General features: G+C 43.9%; 1 pseudogene; it reads left to right on the top strand.

Moving 5' to 3' along the window:
- Positions 1 to 24,260, top strand: part of LOC129705795 (V-type proton ATPase 116 kDa subunit a 4-like) — a 70,857-nt pseudogene that overhangs the window by 20,129 nt on the left and 26,468 nt on the right.

Below are 24,260 nucleotides of genomic sequence, written 5' to 3'. Positions count from 1 at the left end.
AGAGCAGAAGCTCTCTAAAACCTATTAACAAAGGAGAATTCATATTGTAAGACGTAAACGCCTGATTTATTTGCATGCTACATTCATGTTGATATTTTTGTTGATCTAGGTCCGGTATGGTTCCACCATGCCCCCTATTTTGAATAGAATCGAAGCAAAGCAAACTCCTCCAACATATAACAAAACAAATACATTTACTGAGGGCTTTCAAAATCTTGTCGATGCATATGGGGTTGGAAGCTATCGAGAAGTCAATCCAGGTGAAGTGCTTACTATTCAGCTGTTTAGTCCATTATTCAAACTCTGATTGGAAATAGCAGTTCAAACTTCAACAGAAGTATGTTTACATTCAGTTGAACCTGCTGGTCTTTACATATATAATCCAGTTTAATGTTTTGACTGGCCATTAGCTGTCGTACTATTGTAAATCACTTAATGCATGTGATATAAAGCTGTCATATGCTTCAAAGCAAGTTAATTATGAGCTTACTCTCCTGTCCAGCTAAAGCCCGCATTTGGAAATTGATCTAATCACCAATGATATTGATGCAAAGTTATAGTCACCATCCCAACAAAATGTTTCCTTTGGGTATCAACATTGTCTGTTCATAATGCACGCGGTCTGCTTATTTTAGTTGCAATGACATTATTATCTATGAAATAAAGACTGGAGGGCCAATGCTTGTTATTGGCAGTGCACTCGTGAAAAGTAGGTGACAGTCAATGATAACGCATTTTTGATCTCCATCAACTTATTTTCTGTTTTGCTTTAAAATGCAAAGAAACATTGGGGTTATCTATGAAACATAGAAAATAGAATTAGGTGCAGGGCCATTCGGCCCTTCGAGCCTGCACCGCCATTTATTGGTATCCCGTACCTGCTTCTCTCCGTGATCCCCTTAGCCAAAGGGCCACATAGGTGACAGTCAATGTGGCAGATAATTCATTTTACCATCTCCAAGTTCTTCTCATCTCGGTTTTAAAGGATTTCCCCTTTATCCTTTTGACCCCTTTCCTGGAAATCCCTAAAAGAAACAATCCCTGGCCTGTCCAACCCCTTAAGAATTTTTCATTTCTATAAGATCCCCGAGCATCTTCTAAATAGAAATAAAAAGCAGGGGATGTCACAACAGCAGGTCAGAGGTTGCAGTAAGTGACTCATCCCATACCAACCCAAAGCCTTTCCACCATAAACAAGGCACAAATCAGGAGTGGCATGCATTTGCCTGGAGATTATTCCATTACTATCAATGACACAGTAGCCCTCTTGATTGGCACTCCATTACAAACAAAAAATATTGATGCACTCCACCACAGACACACTGTTGCAGTGGTCCTTAGAATGTACAAAATGTATTGTAGTTACTTTCAAGGCTACTCCTACGTCACCTCTGAAACCAGTGATGTGGAAGAAAAAAGAGCGACAGTCACACAGGGGCACCAGGGTCATCTCCAAGTCACACACTTGGAAATATACCACAATACTTTCACCACCCCTGCAAATCGTGGAACACAGTACCCAATATAATGGACTTGTTTACTGCCCATGTTACAAGGCACCGGTAGTAAGATAATCTAGCCTAATGCATTCAGAAGCAAATAAACTGATTGTATAATAATAATAGATTCCATAATATCATCTGTTATTAATTTATTTTTTGTGATGTGAGTTGATCCATAACTGCTCTTGTGAAAAAACATAGAATACAGAATGGGAACATCCCTTTGGCTCCCCCAAAGTTCGTGCCGAACATGATGCCAAGTATTCTACTCTCCTTTGCCTGCCAATGATCCATATACCTCCGTTCCCTGCAAATCCATGTCCTTTCTAAAAGCCTTTTAAATGCCACTATCTTATCTGCCTCCACCCCACTAGAAAGTGATGATGGCCCACCTCTTAAACCACTGCTGTTATCCTAGTAAATGAACCTCTACAATTGTGTTGGGTTCAAGATTCCAGTATTTATACATGGCGACGATAATGAAATTGCTATTAATTTCTGAGTGTGTGATTTGTGGAGGAAATAGGTGTTCTTGTGTGTCCGCTGTCCCGTTCTCACATCATTCACAGATCCTTCAAATAGCAATAACAATATATTTTATAGTATTAATATGTATTATTCTAAACTATTTGTTTAAGAAGGAACTGCAGATGCTGGAAAATCGAAGGTACACAAAAATGCTGGAGAAACTCAGTGGGTGCAGCAGCATCTATGGAGCGAAGGAAATAGGCAATGTTTCGGACCAAAGCCCTTCTTCAGTGATGGGGGATGGGGAGGGTGGGGGGGGAGGTGGGAAGGGGGTGAAGAAAGGAAAAAGGAGGAGGAGGAGCCCAAGGGCTGAGGGAGAGATAGGAAGGGGAGGAGACAGCAAGGGCTAACTAAAAAATTGGGAGAAATCAATGTTCATGCCCCCAGGATGCAGACTCCCCAAGCGGAATATGAGGTGCTGTTCCTCCAATTTCCAGTGGTGCTCGCTCTAGCCATGGAGGAGACCCAGGACAGAGAGGTCGGACACGGAATGGGAGGGGGAGTTGAAGTTCTGAGCCACCGGGAGGTCAGGTTGGTTAATGCGGACCGAGCGGAGGTGTTCGGCGAAACGATCGCCAAGCCTACGCTTGGTCTCACCGATGTAGATCAGCTGACATCTAGAGCAGCGGATGCAATAGATGAGGTTGGAGGAGATGCAGGTGAACCTCTGTCGCACCCGGAATGACTGCTTGGGTCCTTGAATGGAGTCGAGGAGGGAGGTAAAGCGACAAGTGTAGCATCTCTTGCGGTTGCAAGGGAGAGTGCCCGGGGAGGGGATGGTACGGGAGGGAAGAGAAGAATTGACAAGGGAGTTACGGAGGGAGCGGTCTTTGCGGAAAGTCGACATTGGGGGAGATGGGAAGATGTGGCGAGTGGTGGGGTCACGTTGGAGGTGACGAAACTGACGGAGGATTACTTGTTGTATGTGACGGCTAGTGGGGTGAAAGGTGAGGACTAGGGGGACTCTGCCCTTGTTGCTAGTGGGGGGATGGGAGAGAGAGAGCAGTGTTATGGGGTATGGAAGAGACCCTGGTGCGAGCCTCATCTATGGTGGGGGAGGGGAACCCCCATTCCCTGAAGAACGAGGACATTTCAGATGCCCTGGTGTGGTATTATTCTAAACTATATGACTGCTTTTGTTTACTGCTTGAATACCTTCATTCCAGTTCATTATTCTCCATCTCAGATTTAGTTTCATACTTCAGTACTTTAGTTTCTTTAATCAACTCCTTTCTCATCAGGTCAAATTTGCAGATATTTCGATAAGGTCTTTTCTATTACAATTTAGCCTCTCATTAAACACATAACAGAAGTGGTGCAGCTTGACAGTGCCAGAGACGCAGGTTCAATCCTGACCTTGGGTGCTCTCTGAATTTTTCACGTTCTCCGTGTGATTTCATGGGTTATCTCCAACATAGAAACATAGAAACATAGAAATTAGGTGCAGGAGTAGGTTATTTGGCCCTTCGAGCCTGCAGCGCCATTCAATATGATCATGGCTGATCATTCAACTCAGTATCCTGTACCTGCCTTCTCTCCATACCCCCTGATCCCTTTAGCCACAAGCGCCACATCTAACTCCCTCTTAAATATAGCCAATGAACTGGCCTCAACTACCTTCTGTGGCAGAGAATTCCAGAGATCCACCACTCTCTGTGTGAAAAATGTTTTCCTCATCTCGGTCCTAAAAGATTTCCCCCTTATCCTTAAACTGTGACCCCTTGTTCTGGACTTCCCCAACATCAGGAACAATCTTCCTGCATCTATCCTGTTCAACCCCTTAAGAATTTTGTAAGTTTCTATAAGATCCCCACTCAATCTTCTAAATTCTAGCGAGTACAAACCGAGTCTATCCAGTCTTTCTTCATATGAAAGTCCTGACATCCCAGGAATCAGTCTGGTGAACCTTCTCTGTACTCCCTCTATGGCAAGAATGTATTTCCTCAGATTAGGAGACCAAAATTGTACGCAATAATCCAGCTGTGGTCTCACCAAGACCCTGTACAACTGCAGTAGAACCTCCCTGCTCCTATACTCAAATCCTTTTGCTATGAATGCTAACATACCATTCGCTTTCTTCACTGCCTGCTGCACCTGCATGCCTACTTTTAATGACTGGTGTACCATGACACCCAGGTCTCGTTGCATCTCCCATTTTCCTAATCGGCCACCATTCAGATAATAGTCTACTTTCCTGTTTTTGCCACCAAAGTGGATAACCTCACATTTATCCACATTATACTGCATCTGCCATGCATTTGCCCACTCGCCCAACCTATCCAAGTCACCTTGCAGCCTCCTAGCATCCTCCTCACAGCTAACACTGCCCCGTAGCTTTGTGTCATCCGCAAACTTGGAGATGTTGCATTCAATTCCCTCGTCCAAATCATCAATATATATTGCAAATAGCTGGGGTCCCAGCACTGAGCCTTGCGGTACCCCACTAGTCTCTGCTTGCCATTCAGAAAAGGACCCGTTTGCTCCTACACTTTGCTTCCTGTCTGCCAGCCAGTTCGCTATCCACATCAACACTGAATCCCCAATACCGTGTGCTTTAAGTTTGTATACTAATCTCTTATGTGGGACCTTGTCGAAAGCCTTCAGAAAGTGCAGATATAACACATCCACTGGTTCTCCCTTATCCACTCTACTAGTTACATCCTCGAAAAATTCTATAAGATTCGTCAGACATAATTTACCTTTCATAAATCCATACTAGCTTGTTTTTACAACGCTCCTACCCCTTATACAATTATGTTGAAAAGTGGCCCTTTTTAATTTTTGCCCTGGATTTGTCTGCCTGCCACTTTTACTTTTCACCTTGCTACCTATTGCTTCATTCCTCATTTTACTCCTTTCTGTCTCTCTGCTCTTGTACCCATCCCCCTGCCACATTAGTTTAAATTTTCCCCGACAGCTCTGGTTTCCCCCAACCTCCCCCAAATGCTCTGGTTTCCTCCCACATCCCAAAGAGGTGTGCTTGTAAGTTAGTTGGCCTTTGTAAAATTGCCCCATACGTGTAGAAACTGGATGCACAAGTGGGATAACATTGAAGTAGTGTGAACGGATGATCAATGTGGACTCAGTGGACGAAAGGGCCGCTTTCCATGCTGTGTCTCCAAACTAAACACCTAATCAGTTTTTTTTAATCAAATGCTTCTTAGTTTTTTGATGTTTCATGTGTCTCTGCACTCCTATTGTATCTGGTGGTAGTGGTGCGTGTGTAAACACCCATCCTCAGTTGCAGGCACAACTTTTATTTGGCTACGGGGCCAGTTCGAGCTCCAATGTGAGCAACAGTCCCAGAGACAATTTGAAATGCCATTTAAAATTCAAGTGCTTCAATTTCCGCATCTGCTACAGAACACTAGTCACCGGTGATTAGAAAAGACCCCCTCTATTCCTACTCTTTGCTTTCTGCCAGTCAGCCAATCTTCTATCCATGCTAGTGGCTTGCCTCTAATACTATAGGCTCCCATCTTGTTTAGCAGCCTCATGTGTGGCACCTTATCAAAGGCCTTCTCACAAGTAAACAACATCCACTGATTGTCTATGCTGCTTGTTACCCTCTCAAAAAACTCCAAACAATTCAAATCTACTGAGGCAAGATATCCCCTTAACAAAATCATGCTGACTGGCCTATTTTGTCATGTTCTTCCAAGTACCCCGAAATCCTACTTTTTATAATGGATTCTCAAATTTTACAAACCAGAGAAACCACATTACATTTATTAATTTCTAATTAATTTACAGAAATGTATTCATTTTTAATAAACCTACTAACATACTTCAATTACTATTTTAACCAACTTAAATCCATTTAAACTGCTTTTAAACAGAAAATATATTGAGGTCGACAGCTGGTGTGTAGCAAATCAAGTGATAGACATTTGCAGTTTAGACCGTATTTCTTCGTGATCCTGACTTGCAGCTGAATTACATATTAATAGTAATGTATTTCAAGAACTTGCCATTCTGTTTCAAGGAAGACGGGCTTATTTCTGCAATATAAATCCATCACCTGAAACTATTTGTTCTCGGTTATTTAATCCAACAAGCTGCTGTTTGCAATGTCTATTGCATTTGAAGCTTCTGTGTCGGTTAATGTAGTAAGTTCAAAAAATTTGAAGAGCAGTGATTAAATATTGATTTGGTTTAGATTCACAATGCACCAGTTCCGGCTCTCTACCAGAATTCACTAGAATGTCATGTGCTATCATTGGTTCTTTGATGCTTCATTTCTCTTTGTATTGTTTGTCAGATACTGGTTAAACTGAAGTACCTTAAGTGCCAACAAATCACCTCAAAATGCTAAACATTATTTAGCTCATTCGATGGAAGCTGCTTGGGAGAATGCCAGCTTGACCCAGTGACTAAAGTGCTTGATTTCTGCACACAAACTTCATGCAAGGAATTGTACAATTTGGAGATGCCAAACAAGATACATTTTGGGTATGTGGAATAATAAATACATTAAAAAATAATAGGGTGACCATCGATGATAGGGGGGATAGGAAAAGGTGGAGGGGGGCATGGTTTAACTTGAACATGTTACATGGCAGAAAATGATGCAAGGTGAGGGGGAGATGTAATATGACAAGAGGAATCAGGTGAGATAATCCTCAGACATCTCTAATGCATCCTTGGCAAGTGGCCACCCTGACATATCAGCCCTCGCCTCATCAGGACATTTCTTAGAACATGGAACATATAATACAGTTTAATAACAGTGTCTTGCCAAACATGATGCAAGATCAACTCTCATCAACCTGTACATAATCCATATCCCTCCATTCCTTGCATGTCCGTATGCCTACCTAAAAGTGTCATCATAGAAACATAGAAACATAGAAATTAGGTGCAGGAGTAGGTCATTCGGCCCTTCGAGCCTGCACCACCATTCAACATGATCATGGCTGATCATCCAACTCAGTATCCCGTACCTACCTTCTCTCCATACCCCCTGATCCCCTTAGCCACAAGGGCCACATCTAACTCCCTCTTAAATATAGCCAATGAACTGGCCTCAACTACCCTCTGTGGCAGAGAGTTCCAGAGATTCACCACTCTCTGCGTGAAAAAAGTTCTTCTCATCTCGGTTTTAAAGGATTTCCCCTTTATCCTTAAGCTGTGACCCCTTGTCCTGGACTTCCCTAACATCGGGAAAAATCTTCCTGCATCTAGCCTGTCCAACCCCTTAAGAATTTTGTAAGTTTCAAGATCCCCTCTCAATCTTCTAAATTCTAGAGAGTTCTATCGTATCTGCCTCAGGAACAGTGCAGTACTTTTCCACACTCTATGTTCCAAATCAGGAGGGATCGAGAGGTTGAAAGGAAAAGAGTGCATAGATTGTGGAGGTTATAGTGATGGAGAAAGTCCGAAGATAGGGAGGGGTTTGATAAAAGTTCTGATAAACGTTTAAGGGCTTGGCCCACTTAGGCGATTTTTTTGGCGACTGCCGGCGACTATCACAGTCGTAGCAGGTCACCGAAAAAGCGGCAACTGGACTCCCCACTATGACAATGTCTGCGACAAGCTACGATAACCTCAGACATCTCAGACACCATGTTATATGTATTGTGAAGAAACATAAAAATTGTCCTAAAAGCTGACAATATAGAACATTGTATGAAAAAAAAGAGGGACAATGCTTTCAATTTCTTATTTAATCAACACAAAACATTTCCATTACTTACCAGGATGTTATGGGTCATTTAATATAAAAATCCAAAGATTGCTGATGCTGGCATAAAACAGAAAATACTGCAAAAACCCAGCAAGTCAAGAAGGATTTGTAGGGGGGAACATTACTGTAACATTTGAGGCTCCTTTTATTTAAGCTTAGGTTAAGTGTTCCTAGATAGCCATTATATGGATTGAAAATTATCCACACCCTCATCTGAAATATTAAAGCTCCAGTTGTCGTTCCATTAAACAGAATGCAGGCAGATAATAAATGGATGTCTGATGAATAACGCTGCTTATAGGTTAAACTAAGGAAGAGCATGACAGTGCGCCAGATATTGCTGGGTTGTGTAATTAGATGACATTTTTGGTTTCTGCAAATTTTCTAGCCTGACTTCCAAGTAAACACTCCTCTCTATGAGATAATATTGTGGGGGATTAACAATAGGTTTCTGCCTTGGTGTCAATGCATGCAATTTGGAGAGGTACGGTACCAGCAGATTTATTGCTAACTTCATCACATTTTATTGTCGGGGGTGAGAACTCGGAGCACAATAGCCTCAGTTCCCAAACACCAAGGTCATCAATCTACACGTTGCCATAAACTCACATTGTGGTTAGACTACAGGCTATAACAAAGTAAAACCACCTTAATTACAACTATTGGGAATAGTTTAAGTGGCTATGAGCATCAAATCATGAGATTTTGAGAAATGCACCTTAGGTCAAGAATCAAATGAATTTCATTAAAACTGTGAAGGCTTCAAGTGAAATACAATACGAGTACCACAGCTGACAGTACTCTGCTCAAACCAGCATCTTCAGTCTTTAGAACTGATGCACTCAGCCTTCTATGAAGTTCTTTCCCAGTTGATCTTGTCAGCATGAAGATTGTTCTCGCAGGCTCTCCCACAGCTTAAGACGCTGCCTTGTGAGCCCTCTTAACATGAAACATAAAATTATACGGTACAGGAATTGTTCTTGGGCCCACAATTTCTGTACTGAACAATGTAAAAAATAAACTAATCTCACCTGCCTGCAGAAGATTCATATCCATGCAATTCCAAGTACCTATCTAAACCTCTTAAATACCAGTATTGCATCTTCCTTCGTTATCACCTTTGGCAGCACGTTCCAGGTACCCACCACCCTCTGCATAAAAACATTGCCCCGAACATCTTCTTCACAAGTCGCGTATATCTCCTCTTGTTTCACCAACTGATGCCTAATCTTGCAAGGAGGGTATTGTTCTCTTCAAACTGAAACACTATTCCCCACATCCCCACATCCTCACATCCTACAGGGATGAGATCCAGCACCTGACCACCTCGTGTGCCAACAATAACCTCGTCCTCAACTCCAAAAAGACGAAGGAGATTATTGTTGACTTCAGGCAGACCAGAGGAGGCAGTCATCATATAAACGGGACTGAGGTGGAGCGCGTCTCCAGCTATAAATTCCTCGGAGTACATATCTCGGAGGACTTGTCCTGGTCCCTCAACACCTCCAAGCTGATCAAAAAGGCACAGCAGCGCCTTTACTTCCTTAGGAGGCTCAAGAAAGCCCACCTGTCCCCCCAGATCCTGACCAACTTTTACCGCTGTACCATAGAGAGTATCCTGACCACCTGCTTCATGGTATGGTACAGCAGCTGCACTGCTGCGGACAGGAAGGCACTACAAAGGGTGGTGAAAACCGCGCAGCACATCATCGGTGCCCCGCTCCCTGCCATGGATGCCCTCCACCGAAAACGGTGTCTGAGACGGGCTGGGAAGATCATCAAAGACCCCTCACACCCCAACCATGGACTGTTTGCCCTCCTCCCATCAGGGAGGCGGTACAGGAGCCTCAGGTCACGTACTAGTAGGATGAGGAAAAGCTTCTATAACAACACAATCACATTGCTGAACTCGGAGTCCCGACGATAGATTTCTCTGGTCCCTCCGTCCCCTTTGTTTAATCATTCTGTATTTCCTGATTATTCTGTATCTTCCCTCTTTCTATTTTTTTTGTTTTTCTTTATGTACAACTACTACGGACTGACGCAAAACTGCATTTTGTTGTACTGATACTTGTATTTGTGCGATGACATTAAAGTTGAATTGAATTGAATTGAATTGAATGCAGCTAACCCAACTTTCAAGCAAGCTTTCAAGCTGGAGAAAGTAGACACCCACAGTTCCTTCCAGCATTTTTGTCTACCATCGATTTTCCAGCATCTGCAGTTTCTTCCAGCATTATCTACCTTTGATTTTCCAGCATGTGCAGTTCCTTCCAGCATTTTTGTCTACCTCCAATTTAAATCTTGTAAATGCTTTGAAACTAAATCGCTGATGTTTATTAGAACATTGATCAAATCCTAGAGAGACACAAACTGCTGGAGTAACTCAGCTGAAGTAATTTCAAGTCTAAAGAAGGATCTCGACCCAAAACGTCATCCATTCCTTCTCTCCAGAGATGCTACCTGTCCTGCTGAGTTACTCCAGCATTTTGTGTCTATCTGATTTAAACCAGCATCTGTAGTTCCTTCCTACACATTGATCAAATCCTCCTTGGAATTTATGCTCCATATAAACCCAATTTGCCTGATGGAAATGAGCATAATGCAGCCGAACCAGGAGTACTGCAAACCACAGTGAAATGTAACAAGACGGCAGTACCAGAGATTTACTTGGATCCAGGAGGTGCATGAACCCTGCTGGTCATGGCTCAGCATCACATCACAGTTCCATCCTCCTCTGCCCAAGTACCACAGCCCCTGAAGCCCCAGTAGCAGTGGGACTCCCAGACTTCCCACTACCCACATTTGAGAAGTGCCTGCCAGAACTCATCGAGCACCAGCAGCTTGCTGATCGCAATCAAATGCAACCAGTGCAACATTTACTTCCAGATATGCAGAGGGGCTGAAAACTGAAATATGGTTTTGTCTGTATTGAATAGCACAAGAAACAAAAATACAATTAATAAGAAGCAGGACTAAGCTCTAGAGCATTCAAATAAACCCCACTATTCAGCAGGATTGTGGCTGGCCTAACTATGGACACTTTCATTGTCCAAGCACAGATGCTACCACCTCTTTGGAGTCTGGAATTCAATCAACCGAGGTTCTAGTGGCCTCCTGCACATCCACCACTTGCAGTTTAGAAGCGAAGAAAGGTACACGTCACCCCTATCACAATCATGCAATATGTAAGCAGATTGTGGGAATATAAATTATGATTATTGTACATCTACTGAACAAGCTCTTATCAAAGATCTCGCTACACAACACTGCATCGACAGTCCATTGAAGCATTGCATCAGCTTATGCATTAAACTGGCCTCATGTCTCTCAGGCAGTCACAGGCAGAGGCATTCCACTTATTACTCAATATTGACCAGCGCAACTCGTCTCATTTTGAGTCCTTGGTCTGCTATATGTGCATCAGATGGGTTTAAGATGACCACTGCTAAGTTGAGTGCCAGGAATGTAACCCCAAGCTCAACGCAGCTTGTAAAACCAAAGGCCAGAGACAGAGAGCGGGTAGTTTTCATGGATGGGAGGTAGCATGGCCAGGACCCAGGTTGTGCTTGCACACTTCATGAATACTCCCTATCCTTCAAACCCTACAGAAACACAGCCATACTTTTAGGTCACTCTTTGGTTGGATTGCCAACTAAAACTAAGCGGAGACCTGCCAGACTTGGTCAAAAACATTTATGACAATGCCCCATAAAAGATCCACCATTTTGAAAACTGTATTGATATAGTATACATTACAAAAATGAAAACATATTTTGTTGTAATTTACCACAGAATAACATTTATTTTAAGAGTGCAGTAAAATAGGAAGATTAAACGAGAACTTGCCAGTTTGAAGTTTGATCTTGAATTTATGAGGAGTTACGATGAGCGATTACGTGAAGAAGTGCCATCCGTCTGCGTGCGCGTCAATCTTCAAAGCAGCGGTGTTAAATCACAGATAAAAAGAAGACCTGAGAATAGTAAGATTGTGAAGAAACTAGAACTTCCATGTGACCTTGATAGTATGAGGGTGGGAGCGGTGGGCACGTAATCGCTCATCATAACTCCTCATAAAATCAAGATCAAACTTCAAACTGGTAAGTTCTCGTTTAATCTTACTATTTTACTTCGGAGTCACGTGAGTGACTACGTGAAGATTTCAAAGCTCTGTGATTTTACGCCGGTTACGAATCCAGGCGTCACACACTGAATGGATTGACCATGGATGCGTGTAATCATTAAAGCATTCAGACATTACGTAGTTAAGTAAAGACACTGATGCTTTAAATGAAAGAAGAGTTTTTAAAAAATTAGTTACCCCTCCCAACCTTGGGGGTAAACTAAGGGACAGAACTTAAAATGGTACGTGCAAACACCCCCAGTCCGGTTATAGGTTTGTTATAAAACCGGTGGACCGTTATTTCATTCGTCCATCCTGCAGCCACTAGGATGTCGTCAAGAGGCACATCCATAGCTCTTGCTGCCAACGTAGATGCAGCCCTGGTGGAGTGAGATTTAACCATATAAATGTTCACTCTGTTATCGCCATTACCCCCTTTGACCATCTGGAGATGGTTTGAGTTAACACCTTCTGGTGTGGTTTTTTTTAAATTTTAATTTTTGTATGGCTGATGAGGACCGATTGTTCTGAGCCTCTGAGGTTCTCCGTAACTCTCAGATAGTGGTGTTAGTATGTTACCACACACACAACCGTAGGTCCTCTGGATATGCCAAGAACTGGATCTCCATCCCTGGCATTCCTGGCCTGCTATGTTTTATCAGATTCCTGATTACGAATGTTATGTTGTTCATATTGGTGGTGATGTGGTCCAACCGTAGCTTTTGCAGTGTCTGGACTCTTTGTCAGCATACCACCTTCAGGGTTAGTTATAGGCGGTCCCCACTGTCAAAGTAGGGTTAGTATCACGCTCACATCCCATGTGTCCATGTACCTTGGCCTTAGAGGTATTAAATTGTAAATTGCCATCATGAATTTTGTTGTAAAGGGGTGCGTTCCTATCGACTCGTGCCCTGCTTCCAGCATCAGATAGGAGGAGAGTGCGCTTCTGGCACTATAGATTGCACTACAACTTTGTTTATAGTTATAGTACAGAGTTGATAGGAACTCCAAGACATCTGTTATCCAAACTGTGTTGTATTTGTTCGGACAGTCCTGTGCCTTGAAAAGGCCTCCTCAGAATCTGCAGACCAACAACTTAATACGTTCGTGTAGTGGATGATTACTCCCTGTAACTGGGTTCACTAGGAGGTCCCTGCTCTTGGGTACAGCCATAACTGGCTGGACTATAGTTCCCAAAAAGTTTGGGAACCAGGCTTGAGTAGGCCAATCTGGCACTACCAATATGCCTGTGGCTTAGTCTTGCTTGATTTTGGTCAAGCATCGGTTTGTGCGACAAATTTGCGGAAAGCATATATAAACAATCCTCCCCAATTGAGGGAGAAAGCATCCACTGCCTTTGCTCCTGGATCCAGCTTGCAGGACACATATCTGGGTAATTGATGGTTTAGTCTAGATGCAAACAGATCAATATCTGGTATGCCAAATCGTGTAGTTATTTCGTTAAATACTGCCTGATTCAACAGCCATTCTGTGTTGTTATTAAACATTCGTGATCCAGCATCTATCACCGTGTTATATCTACCTCGTAGATTTCCCAAATATTCCTCTTGATACACCAGTGCCAAATGAGGTTCGACAATCTGTCGTAAGATACAGATTTAACACCACCCTTGTTAATGGATATGTGCCACCGCAGTGGTGTTATCAATCTGAATTTGAACAAGCACTGGTTGCATATTGCTACAAAATGGTATTATCTGTATTTTAAAACCAGATCTGAAAATTCATGTTATTGTCATTTTGAACAAAAACTCAAGAGTACAATTACCAACATGTAACTGGTCCACAATCCCTTGTTTCAGTAAACCCAGACCCACCTACCTCCATGGCTACCGGTGGTCTTGTGGTAAGCCCAAAGGCCCCTTCTCCTGACCTCTGCTTGGGTCTGGTCTGAAAACCTCATCATACTGAGCCTGCCTTGTAGGACAATTCTGGCCATTATTTTGAGTCTGCCTTGAAAGACGACTCTGACCATATTTCCGTGCCCAGCTTTCAAGCTATCACCGAATTCAGTGAACCGCTTACCCCCTATGGAGGTGTGGGGTGTGTTGTCGCCTACTGATGAAGTTTTGCTTGTCGTTGGTACCTTGATTGCTCCGACAGCTTTTGCTTCCTTCTTCTGGTCTTACCTGAAGAGAGGATTCGGCGGCTGATAGCGCTCCCTTGCCGGCATTGTAGCGTGCAGATATTCTGCCAACTGCTGGCTCTTGAGGCCATATGCATGTGCTTCAGTATGTTCATACGTTAAATTCAAGATCAGTTACCTACTGATCACTCACACTCCCCTCCACTGAGAGTGAGATTCGTAGGCAGCCCTGAAAACAGGTGCTGCCGCAGGCCCCTGAGGATACCTGTGCTGACATGGCCCTTCCAGTGGACCTAAATGAGGTTCTAGCTTTGGGTCAGACTGAAACGGACCATGAATGCTCCTCTCCTCAGAGCAGGAGACATTTGTGCAGCCCTGAAACAGGTGCTGCTGCCTGCGGGTTCTCCATAATACCCGGGCTGTCAATTAGCTAGATCTCCATCCAGGGAAGCACCCAGTGGAACCTGGATGATTGTAGAAGCACTTATTTTCTATTGATTGTATGGAAGCTTATTATTCCTTTTATGTAAAGCACTTTGGTGTTGATGCGAGTTGACTTGAACAGCGCAATATAAGTAAAACTTACTTACTTACTTCCTTTCTTCTGCTTGTCCCTGTGAAGGTTTCCCCCCCACCTCTTCTTTTGTACTCTGATTCAGAGTGGTTTCTTCCATATGTACTTCCCCCTCCAATGGGGAAGACATTGGGCTGCCCCATGTGCGAGGCTCCCGGCACCGACACTGCTGTAGGCCGTGCTGATACTGCTCCCTCCTTCGGAGCAGATCATTGTTGGAGCAACTTCACCATAAGTTGCTCCATGTGGGAGAGTCGTCCTCAGACGCTCTCCGTTGAGGGAGGGTATCCCTCTTCCCCGGACTCATCTGAGTCAACGGGTTTGTTAGACTTGCGGGTGGTATTATGTCCCGCAGGACAACCATGGAGCTCCTCCTCCCGCACAAAGTCTCCTGCCGATTCTGCTGTCGGCGCTAATGTCGGGAACAAGACCGTCGCCCGCTACTTGGAATGCTGCGGTCTTCGGCAGCCGACATCCCCGCGGGCCGTCTCCTCGATATCTGGGCTCTGAAACTACAAAAAAGCTTCAAGCCCGAAAGAACGCAGGTAAGTAATTCAACTTTCCTTACCTGCCCATCCCGACGGCTGGGAGGACACAGTGCCTGCCAGTCCATCGTGCGCGTTGCGTTCAGACGTAATGACGCGCACGCAGACGGACGGCCCTTCTTCACGTAGTCACTCACGTGACTCCGAAGTAAAATAGTAACCACTCCATGATCCAAAGATTGCTGGTATTGCTGGGTGCTTCAGATTTCACTCCACATTAGGTCTGAACAAAGAGCTTAAAGAATTTCCAAGCAGTCTGCTATGTCCTTTCATCATGGGCCCCATTAATTCAGTTGAAAGGAGAATTTGAATGCTATGTTGGAGAATCCCCAATGACAGAATGAACTAGTGAACTGGCATGCCGCACTACAGATGACTGAACTCATGTTATATTGCTGAAATTCCCAACTGCATTATGGTGCTGTAGTGAGAACAGGATAAGTACATTGTTCATTGTGTGGCAACAGCTTTTAATTTATTTGCTGGTTAAAATAATGTGATACAAGTCAAAAATGGAAAACAGTAAATCCTGGAAATAAGCTATAAACCTATCAGTGTCTGAGGAAAAAAAAGAGAGAGATTCCGGTATTGCATGCAGTTCCTGAAGTGAATTACATACAATAAGCTGCCCTTATATATGGTTGCACAAAATGAACTAACAAAGATTTCTTTAAACTGAAACATCATCCTGTATTTCCAGCAGTTTGCTATTTTTAATCTAGATTTTTGGTATTAAGCGTAACTCTTTTTTAATATTACAACATAACAGTGTAAACATTTGTGAGGACCATTTCTGGATGGCCCTGTATCCTGCACTGTACTGTTAGCAGTGCAAAACCTGAGGTCCTGCAGTATGTTGGGCTCTTGACACCATTACACGGATGATTGCGTAGTGGGAGGAGGGCAAGCAGATCATGGAGCCCAGCATGGATTGGGATAGGGGGCTCAAGACCTTGGACCCAATGATTCACAATATATAGAGAGGGGATGTAATGGGCTTTCTCAATAGAAAGATGTAAAGAGGCTTCAAGGTGATTTAGATAGATTGAGTATGTGGCAGATGCACAGGCAATGAGGATGAATATAAAAGTATCTTGGTTCACCCATATTTGGAGAATTACATGCAGTTCTGGTAGCCACATTACAAAAGTGGAGACATTAGAGAGGTTTATCGGAATGCTGCATGGATTAGTGGGTATTACTTATAAGGAGGGGTGGGAGATTGCAACCTTCATGTGGACAACCCTGTTTCAACTAATGCAATCAAACCGACGTGCACAAACAATATCAAATAGAACAAGTTGACCTACAACTTTAGGCTGTGCCCGCCATATAGAAACATAGAAACATATAAATTAGGTGCAGGAGTAGGCCATTCGGCCCTTCGAGCCTGCACCGCCATTCAATATGATCATGGCTGATCATCCAACTCAGTATCCCGTGCCTGCCTTCTCTCCATACCCCCTGATCCCCTTAGCCACAAGGGCCACATCTAACTCCCTCTTAAATATAGCCAATGAACTGGCCTCAACTACCCTCTGTGGCAGAGAGTTCCAGAGATTCACCACTCTCTGTGTGAAAAAAGTTCTTCTCATCTCGGTTTTAAAGGATTTCCCCCTTCTCCTTAAGATGTGACCCCTTGTCCTGGACTTCCCTAACATCGGGAACAATCTTCCTGCATCTAGCCTGTCCAACCCCTTAAGAATTTTGTAAGTTTCTATAAGATCCCCTCTCAATCTCCTAAATTCTAGAGAGTATAAACCAAGTCTATCCAGTCTTTCTTCATAAGACAGTCCTGGCATCCCAGGAATCAGTCTGGTGAACCGTCTCTGCACTCCCTCTATGGCAATAATGTCCTTCCTCAGATTTGGAGACCAAAACTGTACGCAATACTCCAGGTGTGGTCTCACCAAGACCCTGTAAAACTGCAGTAGAACCTCCCTGCTCCTATACTCAAATCCTTTTGCAATGAAAGATTAGATTAGATTAGATTAGATTAGATTAGATTAGATTAGATTCGTTTATTGTCATTCAGACCTTTCGGTTTGAACGAAATTCTGTTTCCCTGCAGTCATACATATAATTTTAAAAAATGACAAAACACATAGTCAACACAAATTTAACATCCACCACAGTGAGTTCACCTAACACCTCCTCACTGTGGTGGAAGGCAAAATCTTAAAGTCTCTGGCTCTTCCCTCTTTGTTCTCCTGTTTGCCAGCTAGTTCTCTATCCACATCAATACTGAACCCCCAATGCCGTGTGCTTTAAATTTGTATACTAATCTCTTATGTGGGACCTTGTCGAAAGCCTTCTGGAAGTCCAGATACACCACATCCCCTGATTCTCCCCTATCCACGCTACTAGTTAATGCTAGCTAACATACCATTTGCTTTCTTTACTGCCTGCTGGACCTGCATGCCTACCTTCAATGACTGGTGTACCATGACACCCAGGTCTCGCTGCATCTCCCCCTTTCCCAATCGGCCACCATTTAGATAATAGTCTGCTTTCCCGTTTTTGCCACCAAAATGGATAACCTCACATTTATCCACATTATACTGCATCTGCCAAACATTTGCCCACTCACCCAGCCTATCCAAGTCACCCTGCAGTCTCCTAGCATCCTCCTCACAGCTAACACTGCCCCCCAGCTTAGTGTCATCCGCAAACTTGGAGATATTGCCTTCTATTCCCTCATCGAGATCATTAATATATATTGTAAATAGCTGGGGTCCCAGTACTGAGCCTTGGGGTACCCCACTAGTCACTGCCTGCCATTGTGAAAAGGACCCATTTACTCCTACTCTTTGCTTCCTGTTTGCCAGCCAGTTCTCTATCCACATCAATACTGAACCCCCAATGCCTTGTGCTTTAAGTTTGTATACTAATCTCTTATGTGGGACCTTGTCGAAAGCCTTCTGGAAGTCCAGATACAGCACATCCACTGGTTCTCCCCTATCCACGCTACTAGTTACATCCTCGAAAAATTCTATAAGATTCGTCAGACATGATTTACCTTTCGTAAATCCATGCTGACTTTGTCCAATGATTTCACCACTTTCCAAATGTGCTGCTATCCCATCTTTAATAACTGACTCTAGCAGTTTCCCCACTACCGATGTTAGACTAACTGGTCTGTAATTCCCCATTTTCTCTCTCCCTCCCTTCTAAAAAGTGCGGTTACGTTTGCTACCCGCCAATCTTCAGGAACTACTCCAGAATCTAAAGAGTTTTGAAAGATTATTACTAATGCATCCACTATTTCTGGAGCTACTTCCTTAAGTACTCTGGGATGCAGCCTATCTGGCCCTGGGGATTTATCGGCCTTTAATCCATTCAATTTACCCAACACCACTTCCCGGCTAACCTGGATTTCACTCAATTCCTCCAACTCCTTTGACCCGCGGTCCCCTGCTATTTCCGGCAAATTATTTATGTCTTCCTTAGTGAAGACGGAACCAAAGTAGTTATTCAATTGGTCCGCCATATCCTTGTTCCCCATGATCAACTCACCTGTTTCTGACTGCAAGGGACCTACATTTGTTTTAACTAATCTCCTTCTTTTCACATATCTATAAAAACTTTTGCAGTCAGTTTTTATGTTCCCTGCCAGTTTTCTTTCATAATCTATTTTCCCTTTCCTAATTAAGCCCTTCATCCTCCTCTGCTGGTCTTTGAATTTCTCCCAGTCCTCCGGTATGCTGCTTTTTCTGGCTAATTTGTACGCATCATCCTTCGCTTTGATACTATCCCTGATTTCCCTTGTTATCCATGAATGTACTACCTTCCCTGATTTATTCTTTTGCCAAACTGGTATGAACAATTTTTGTAGTTCATCCATGCAGTCTTTAAATGTCTTCCATTGCATATCCACTGTCAACCCTTTTAGAATTAATTGCCAGTCAATCTTGGCCAATTCACGTCCCATACCCTCAAAGTTACCTTTCTTTAAGTTCAGAACCATTGTTTCTGAATTAACAATGTCACTCTCCATCCTAATGAAGAACTCAACCATATTATGGTCACTCTTGCCCAAGGGAGCACGTACAACAAGATTGGTAACTAACCCTTCCTCATTACTCAAAACCCAGTCTAAAATAGCCTGCTCTCTCGTTGGTTCCTCTACATGTTGATTTAGATAACTATCCCGCATAGATTCCAAGAAATCCTCTTCCTCAGCACCCCTGCCAATTTGATTCACCCAATCTATATGTAGATTGAAGTCACCCATTATAACTGTTTTGCCTTTGTCGCACGCATTTCTAATTTCCTGTTTGATACCATCTCCAACTTCACTACTACTGTTAGGTGGCCTGTACACAACTTCCACCAACGTTTTCTGCCCCTTATTGTTTCGCAGCTCTACCCATACCGATTCCACATCCTCCAAACTAATGTCCTTCCTTTCCATTGCATTAATCCCCTCTCTAATCAGTAACGCTACCCCACCTCCTTTTCCTTTCTGTCTATCCCTCCTGAATATTGAATATCCCTGGATGTTCAGCTCCCAGCCTTGGTCACCCTGGAGCCATGTCTCCGTGATCCCAACTATATCATAGTCATTAATAGCTATCTGCACATTCAACTCATCCACCTTATTACGAATATGCAAGAAGAAGAAGAAGAAATAAGAAAAGGTTGGACAAACTTGGATTGTTTTCTCTGGAGTGTCAGAGGTTGAGGGGAGATCTAATAAAAATATGTAAAATTATGAAAGGCATAGACGTAAACAGTCAGAAGCTTTTTCCCAAAGCGGAAAGGTCAAAGACTAGAGGGCATAGCTTTATTGTAAGAGGGGCAAAGTTTAAAGCAGACTAGACTAAGTGGGACCCGTTGGGTCCTATGTTCACATGTGAGGGCTGGTCCCCCAACGCAATATTCCACCTCTCCACCAATTCCAATATTGGTAGCCAGTGGGGGGGGGGGGGGTCTGCAGCGCTAGTATGGGTGTTGTGGGCCGAACACACACACACACACACACACACACACACACACACACACACACACACACACACACACACACACACACACACACACACACCTCCATCTCTCACACACTCACACCCTCCATCTCACACACACACACACCCTCCATCACACAGTCACACCCACACACATCCTCCATCTCTCAGTCTCACACACTCACATAAACACACACACCATCTCACACACACATCCACACACCCTCCATATCACACACACACACCCTCCATCTCTCACACACACTCACACCGTCCATCACTCACACCCTCCATCACTCACACACTCACACACTCACACACACACACACACACACACACACACACACTCTCACACACACTCACACACACTCACTCATGACATATATTTGACAATAAAACTCACTTGAATCTACTCACGCAGCTTCTGGACTGAGCGGGACTTCCGGAGTAAGCGGGACTTCCGGAATGAGCGCGACCACTTGACTGCGCGGGACTTCTGGAGTGTGCGGTACTTCCAGAGTGAGCGAGACTTCTGGAATAATCGGGACCTCTGGTCTCAACTCTCACTCACGGTCTTCCAGGCTGACTGACTCATGACCGGCCTCCGGGGCTTTATTCTCCTGGCCCCCGGAAGGGCGTTACCTTCATCATGTTGACGGACAGGAGAGAAGACCAAGCTGCTGATCTCACGATTTTTTAAACATTCATAACTTTTCTATTATTTCACCGATTGGAAAAAACCTTGTGGTGCTTGGAGCGTAGTAGAACAGTGACTAAGATGGCGAAAAAATCATAGCGATATAAGGTAGCATTTTTGCTAACATTTATTTACAACATTAGACCAGAAGTGGAAGAGATGAGAGTTTTAATAATAGTATAGGTGTCTTTTTGCACAGAGAGGTGGTGGATACCTGGACTGCACTGCCAAGGGTGGTGATGGAGACATATTGTGGCATTTAAGAGGTTTTTAGATGGCCACATGGATGTGTATTGGATTGAAGAGATATGGATCATGTGCAGGCAAAGGTGATTAGTTTAGTTGGCATCATATTCGGCACGGACATTGCAGGCCAAAGGATGGAAGCCGATTCTCTGGATACTTTCAAGAACGAGCTAGATAGGGCTCTTAAAGATAGCAGAGTCAGGAGATATGGGGAGAAGGGGTACTGATTGTGGATGATCAGCCATGATCACATTGAATGGTGGTGCTAGTTCGAAGGGCCGAATCGCCTACTCCTGCACCTATTGTCTATTGTCTATTGTCTGTTCCTGTACTGTACCTTTTTCATGTTCTTAACGTTTCCATTTCAGTAGAAAAGTACAGAAGGGCAAAGATGAAAGATTAGAAATGCTTAAGTTCCATGGAACCTGGTTTTCCTTGCACACCAGTCACTGAAGTTTCTGGTCTGGACCCTTCTTCAGATTCCCTATTTGCAACATTATGATCTCACTATATTAGATATTCCCAATGTTCCACTTATCCCCTCCCACAGTTTGTCCGCAAGACAAAATTAACATGTATTTTTTTCTCTGCTCCAGTTCTAACGAAGGGTATTGACCTTAATGGTTTTCTCTTTCCACAGATGCTGCATAACATGTCAAGTCGGGTTTATTTGTCACATACACATACAAGATGTGCAGTGAAATAAAAGTGGCAATGCCTGCGGATTGTGCAAAAAACTACAGAACAGAATAGAACAGAATCAGTATTTACATATTAGAAAAAAATAGCAATTTTAAAAAGACACAACATAACAGTAAATTGGTACAGTAAATTAGCCGCTGGTGAGATAAGAGTTTACAGTCCTAATGGCCTGTGGGAAGAAACTCCGTCTCATCCTCTCTGTTTTCACAGCATGACAGCGGAGGCGTTTGCCTGACCGTAGCAGCTGGATCAGACCGCTGCTGGGGTGGTTGGGGTCCCCCATAATGTTGCTGGCTCTAGATCTGCACCTTCTGATGTATAGGACCGGCAGGGGGTCAAGTGTAGTCCTATAGTGCGTTCGGCTGAACGCACTATTCTCTGCAAAACCTTCTTGTCCTGGGCAGAGCAGTTCCCAAACCAGATTGTGATGTTCCCGGACAAGATGCTTTCTACAGCCGCTGAGTAGAAGCACTGAAGGATCCTCAGAGAGACTCTGAATTTCCTCAGCTGCCTGAGGTGGTAAAGGCGCTGCCTTGCCTTACGCACCAGTGCAGCAGCGTGTGATATCCATGTCAGATCCTCTGTGATGTGGACTCCCATGTATTTAAAGCAGCTCACTCTGTCCACAGTATCCCCATTTATCTTCAGTGGAGTATGCATCCTCGGATGTTGTGCCTTCCTAAAGCCTACGATCAGCTCCTTAGTTTTTTGGCTGTTGTCCTGACATCAGTGCCAGATTAGCCACCTCTTTCCGGTAAGCCTTCTCATTATTATCGGAGATCAGGCCCACCACCACAGTGTCGTCAGCAAACTTGATTATAGAGTTGGAGCTGAACCTGGCCACACAGGCATGTGTGTACAGGGAGTACAATAGAGGGCTGAGGACACAGCCCTGGGGGGATGTCATAACCTGCTGGTGTTTCCAGTATCTCTGTTTTTATTTCAATTTTACAGCATCTTCATGGTTTTATTTTTCACTTTTCCCAGTTGGAATATGTTTGGCTACTCAACTGACTAATGTTGCTCTTCACAGAAGACCCTCTTCCTTCCACACAAACATCTTCCCTTCCTACTCACAACTCGTTGCTTCTCCTCGGCATGCAATAATATATAGGAAGTGACAAAACACAGTGAATGGTACAGCTCTGGGAAGTGTTATAGAGCAGAGGGATTTGGGAGTGGAGGTACATAGTTCCCTGAAGGTAGATAAGGTGGTCAAAAAGGCTTTTGGCCTTCATCAATCAGAGTATTGAGTTTTGAAGTTGGGAGGTCATGTTGCAGTTATATGAGGCCACATTTAGAGTATTGTGTTCAGTTCTGGACGCCATGCTTAGGAAATGTTAAGTTGGAAAGGATGCAGAGAAGATTTATTGTGTTCAGTTCTGGACACTATGTTATAGGAAAGATGTTGTTAAATTGGGAAGAGTGCAGAGAAGATTTACAAGGGTGTTGCCAGGACTCGAAGATCTGAGCTACAGTATAAGGAGAGGTTAAGCAGCCTGGGACTATCCCCTGGAGCGCAGGAGAATGAGGGGTGATCTTATAGAGATGTATGAAATGATGAGAGGAATAGATCGAGTGGACGCAGAGAATCTCTTGCACAGAGTGGGGGAGTCGAGAGCCAGAGGGCGTAGGTTTAAGGTGAAGGAGGAAAGATTTTATAGCAACCTGAGGGGTAACTCTTTCACGCAAATGGTGGTGGGTGTATGGAACGAACTGCCAGAGGAGGTAGTTGAGGCAGGGACTATCGTGAGTTGGGCCAAAGGGCCTGTTTCCACACTGTATATAATTCTATGACTATCTTTGACATGTCCATAAAACCCTTTGCAGAAGAAACGTACCAATACTCCCTCTTTCACTGCCCACAACAAGAGGAGAGAACCAGAAACATAGGGGTAGGAAGTTAGCAATTTTTACCATCCACACTCTTGCGCAGATGAAGGAGAGATTCGTGGTAACACAGACCAGGGGTAGGGATGTTGGCCATATCACTGCCCTCAGCAATGCTGGAGGCAAGGTCTCAGCAGAGTGCATACGTAATATGGGTGCTTTTTTCTCAACAATTTATTCGGATAGACAGCTATAACAACAACTGCATTGGCACCGCCTCCAACACAAACGCATTCTGAGGCTCTCCCACCCACTGTCCCTCTACCCCCCTCCCCACTATCTCAAGAGACAAACTATCTTCTGATGTTTACTATAAATACCACAGCTACCATAACTATACTTCCACCCACCTGGTACCATGTAAGGACACCATGCTTTTCTCACTTTCTGCTGCATCTATTCTCAAGGTTAGACCGTCTGTTGCAGGATATCTGAAATCTCCTTTTTCAGGAAACATAGCTTCGTATCGTCTATGGTGATTGAAGCCCTCACTCCCATTTCCCCCCATCTCCTGGACATCTGCTCACATCCTTCCCTCCCTGTAGACAGAAAATGGACAGTTCCCTTACTCCTCGCCTTTCAATCCACCAACCTCCACCAATCCACCAGCACATCACCCTTCGCCATTTCTATCAGATGCAACGGGATCCCAATTCTTACCCTTCCCATCCCAGTCTGCTTTAGACTGGGACCAGT

This window comes from Leucoraja erinacea, chromosome 2, assembly GCF_028641065.1.
Source record: "Leucoraja erinacea ecotype New England chromosome 2, Leri_hhj_1, whole genome shotgun sequence".
Classification (NCBI taxonomy): Eukaryota; Metazoa; Chordata; class Chondrichthyes; order Rajiformes; family Rajidae; genus Leucoraja; species Leucoraja erinaceus.
Note: the sequence above shows the minus strand (reverse complement) of the source record. Positions and strands in the feature narration are given on the sequence as shown.